General features: G+C 42.5%; 1 pseudogene; it reads left to right on the top strand.

Annotated features, from left to right (window-relative positions):
- The first annotated feature begins 3,795 nt into the window (after positions 1–3,795).
- On the top strand, positions 3,796–4,306 carry LOC134216556 (uncharacterized; annotated as a pseudogene).
- The last annotated feature ends 866 nt before the right edge of the window (positions 4,307–5,172 follow it).

Here is a 5,172-nt window from a genome sequence, read left to right as displayed (position 1 = left end):
TGAAACCAAGTCGGTATCGTATCAAGAACGTCAAAGAAACACAGAGTACACTGTGAAAAAGCATAAAGCGAATCCATATAGGTGACAATTAGATAAAATAAATAAAAATACCTATAATCCCACCTTATTTAACCTCGTTGAGATTGAATAAGAGTAGCGATTATTCCGGAGAAGCAATAGTCAACTACGCCATAGCTCCGGTTGGCGCAATAAGGGCTCAATACTGTGAAGGGTGCCCTGGTGCTTCACAGGCTCCGTTAGCGGTTAGGTTCATTTTAGACCCCCTAACCATTCATTCATAGGCACGGTAAGCATAAAGCCGCATCACACCAAGAATTAGGGGCCTGTATGGTGGACTTTTACCACTGGAACAGGCAATCCGTAGCGTTATTCTTAGCCAGACAACCGGCTGCCGACACCACACGGCTAACCTTGCCGGACCTTGCCGGACCTTTCCGTAGCCGAACGGTTGCGGTGGACGCCTCCACTTCGCACTGTCGCCGCAGTGCCGTGACGAGCTCTTCGACTTCGGTGATCTCGTCCAGGTCTTTAACCCTAGATTCACCTCCGTCTCGAGTGCCTCACTTGACCGCCGTCTCGCCTAGGACTTCTCCGGCAATCTTGTAGGCGACGCCCTTTGCGAGACGCCCGCTTTAGCCCATCCGGGTACGTTTATTCGACGTACGTCGGCGCCGAGTTCACCGAGCTTGACGTCACCCTCATCGTTTTCAAGACGTCCGAGTACTTAGCCTCGTCCGTTTTGAGACAGGGCATCGCCCCTGGAGCGATTGGCGCTACCCCAGACTTCTTGCTACCCTCATTCGCCTGGGCCTTCTTTTCTGCCCTTGACGTCTTCGGTTTCTCTTGTTCTTGACCAGAGTCCAGGAGGCGTCATCCCCTCTATTTCCATGGTCTGGTGCGGCTGAGAGCTTCAGCCTGCAGTCACCCCCTACCACCGTCTTTTCTGGTGGAGACCTTTCCAGGTCCTTCCTCCCCGGTTTTGGAGGTACCCGGGTCAGTCTAGCTTCCAACCCACTACCGTTGTTCGGGGTAGTAATCCTCCGCGTTTTGAGCGGCCGCCACGGAGCTCATCCCCAGACTGTCTCCTGTTTTGTGTCTGCTCCGTTGGATTAGTCACCCCCGACGTGCCAGCGAAAACTTGAGCCTCAGTCTGTGTAGACTTTGGCACCACCGTTTTTGCTGGTCCGTCGCCACCTCGAAGGCCGAAAGCCCATCGCATTTGCGGTTCATCGCCCTCACAAGCCTTGGGCCGTCCATAACCACTACCGGCGTAGCCGGGGAGAAGGTTAGGTAACCCACGCTGGCGCTGTGCACCGAGCTGCCGACTATTGCCTCTGGCCTCCTAGGCGGAGACCTGAACAACCCACCTCTTGCGAAGGGGTTGTCGGCTACACTACTACCACTAATTGAAGAATTGACTTGGTTTTCCATTTTTGGTCCCACCAGTTGCTCGGGAAAGAGGTCCACCAGCCAGAGCGCAGCATGACCCGGGGACATACTGTGGAGGGTGCCCAGGATCCCCACAGGCTCCGTTAAAAGCCTAGCTCATTTCACCCCTTCCATGCATCCCTCGGCACGGGTCGCTTAACGCCTTGAATTAGGGTTAGGGACGATGGTCCCTTGGTCGCACTCCTCACTCTAGCTGATGTCAGGAGGACAACAGTACAGGCTGCACCACCAGCTAACAAAACCCTTAGCTGGCGTTCGATGTCATCGGAAGATCCGTGGAAGCGTGAGATTGGAACCTTGAGGACCAGAGCGTGTAGGTCGTCTTCTCAGACGTCAACTCACCATTTCAGCCCAGGTGATGACTGATGGTGATGTCGCAGGTGATGTCTGTATGTATGTATGTATGTGTGTGTGCGTGTATTTGTAGACAAACTTTTTGGATCTTTGTCCGAATTACTTGCAAAAGGTTTGCAAAATATTTCCCAAATTTTTTCAGATCCTTCAGAAATTTGTTCTAGAATTTATTTTGAAATACCTTTCCGAAAATCCTTCAAAAATTCTTTCCACTTCAGGAATTCTCTCCTGGAATAATTTAGAAAATTAAGTCATTAATTTTTAACATTCTTCCACAGATTCTTCGGAAAATCCTCTGAAGTCAGTCTTCATCGAAATTTCAATGCGAACTTCCTTTTGAAAGAATTTTTGAGCAATCCTCAAAAAGGAAATTGCAAGGGAATTCCAGATTTTTAATATATTTTCGAAGGGATTTCCTGACGAATTACTGGAAGAATTTGTTTGATACTTTATTGAAATATTGAATTAATGTCATATAGGTAGTTAGTATATTGAAATAATGAATTGAAATTCATTTAAAAAAAAGAAGGAAGGACCTCCTAATTCAATTCCGGCAGAAATCCTTAAAGCCTTAAAGCATTTTTCAAAGGAATTCATAAATGGAATTTTCCTGAAGAAATTTCGAAGAGTTTCCTTAAACAATTACCATAGCTATTCTTAAAGGAATTTCTGAAAGATTTTCGGAATCCCAAAAAGAATCTTGAAAGGAATTCTGGAAAAAAAAAATCCTTAGAAGAATTTCGGAAGGAATTTCTGGAAGGAATTTTGAAAGGTATTTCCGAAAATATTTCGTTAAAATAACTCCTTCAGTACCTACAGCACCTACGGAAATTGTTCAAGGAATACCTCTAGAAAGAAAATTCCTTTAAGGAGGAGGCCCTAAGCTCAATTTGTTTTAACGAAAGCAGTATCACTTATTGGAGGTTAAGTTGTTGGATAGTGAAATATGATTTCCAATAAAAAATAATTAACGAAGGAATGACTGTGGAATTACTTTATCATAAGAAAGGAAAAGATATGTTAATCAATACCAAGTTGTTATGTCCAGTCCATATCCATAACCAATATTGTCGACAACCTTAGCACCAACAGTTACAACTGGTACGGATGATTCCAGTCCTTGCATAAACAGGCAAACTTCCATACACGTTCGGATATGCGTACTTTCCATAGCAACATCTGGTACGACAGTGACCTTCATCGTCGACAATCCAGCGTAGGTTGGCTACACCGTGCTGGTCTTCAGAGACCGCGGTTGCCGTAGGTCACTACATCTTGAATATATGTCGAAGGGGACGATTGGGCAGATGGCCAGAACCAGAGCAACGATGACATTGACGGCCTATGAAGAATACGAAAATGTTATACGATTGAGATAAAAATTCGATATTCTTCATTACCTTCATATTCGTTTTCTAGATTGAAAGAACCAGAACCTATTGCACAGTTGAAACAATAAATTGACTGATGTGAAGTATGTAAACCCGTTTGCTTTTATACTGTATGAATCGATTTCAAATTCCAGATAGGAAGTGTCATAAATACCCGGTGGCAAAAAAATGGTCAACAAACACAATGAATGATTTTGTTCTTTTTATTTCTTTGCTGTTACTAGCAATAATCAACAATCATATCGTTTTCAAGATCAGTAACGCGGATGCGATATATGTTGAAATATGAAGTTGAATCGTTCGCGATTTATTTATCAACTATTCTTTGTTCTACACTTTATATCAATATTGAACAATCTGGAAGTCGAATTTCTGTGACCAAACTGAGCAATCTGAGCAACTGAGCAAACAGTCTAGAGGAAATTGAATAATGAATCCCAATGAAGTGAACAGTGGACGACAATTAATTACACCAAAAAGTTTAAATACTGAAAAAATAATCAATGTAAAATTGTCATATAGGTAGTTAGTATTTTGTATGTACCAGCATTACTAAGAAATTGCTCACCTGACTCTTCGTTTATAGCATTGACCAATTTATATAAAATGGATCACTGAAAATGACTCTTCACCAGTCAACCAGCAGTGTTCCCGAAGATCAAACCAACTAAATCCGCAGCGCTATAATGAAGGTAATCAATTTGAACTTTCTATTAAATGCACTACGATTTACAATCTTATGTTTGCAGTTCGCTATTGCTGTTATTGCAATGACGTTGGCGATCGTCGCCAATGCATCACCCGCTCCGTACGTTCAAGATGTTGTGACCTACTCCAACCCATGGCCACTGAAGTCCAGTACGGTTTGGCCAGCCTACGGGGGTTTGTATGGCGGTAAGATCGATGTGGTCCCAGATGTTGCTTATGGAAAGTACTCCTACCGAGCGTTTATGAAGTTGGCCAGCCATGGCAAGAACTGGGGATACTTTCACCAGTGGCCGTCGTTGGTGCAAGGTTGTGGACAATGGACAGTGGAATTATGGTGGATATGGATACGGTTATGGCCTCGATATAACAAGCACTGGCTGTAAACATGGGACATGACAAGCAATGACTGTGGTGAAATATGTAAATAAACAAATATTCGAAATTATTTTCTGCAAAATACGTGCATTGTTTTTTTTACTGAAATGCAATTATTGTAACTATAATCCGTCGGCAAATCCGTTTTGGTGGAATACATTGCGGAGCTGCGAGTGACATAAAATCTGCTGTTGTGGCTATACATTTCTACTTTCGAAATCAAGAGAGGTTTGGATGACCCAGAATGCCTTCAGGTAACAAAACACAGTCACAGTTTGATGTTAATTTGACTTCTTGGATATATTTTGAAAACAATTGAAATCATTTTAAAACTTTCAGTAGGGACTGTAGATTGTAAGGTTAAAAATTAAATTATGCTTTACCGAATAGATTTTTTAGTCACCGTTGCATATGATGATTTATTTGCTTGGCAAGATCGGTGATGATCAAACCAAAGTCGAATTATCAAACGTGAAATCTCAATGTCAATCGCGGAATACAAAAAAAAGCAGGCTCAGCAGCACGATGATAAGCATTAAGTTTGAATCTAAATATGTGATCTTCGCACAAGCTGAACGAAGAAGACGCTTGACATGTTTTAGCATGCCATTAGCCTACTTTTGTACTCCACCACGTTGCGTTGCGAAACAATATACGTCACTTTTGAAGTGTCATTTTTCTTACGACCCTACATCCCTCCCTACACCCTATATATATCAGGTTCAAAACTTGCCGAGAAACCAATTTTTAAAAAGACTTTGCCAAAATAAGCGCCAGCATCAATTCGAAATCAATAATACATTACATATTAAATAAGAAAATATGTCTTCCCTACAATCCCCATTTTTTTTTTTTTTTTTGAACGCCTGTTAAT

This window comes from Armigeres subalbatus, chromosome 2 (genome assembly GCF_024139115.2).
Source record: "Armigeres subalbatus isolate Guangzhou_Male chromosome 2, GZ_Asu_2, whole genome shotgun sequence".
NCBI lineage: Eukaryota > Metazoa > Arthropoda > Insecta > Diptera > Culicidae > Armigeres > Armigeres subalbatus.
Note: the sequence above shows the minus strand (reverse complement) of the source record. Positions and strands in the feature narration are given on the sequence as shown.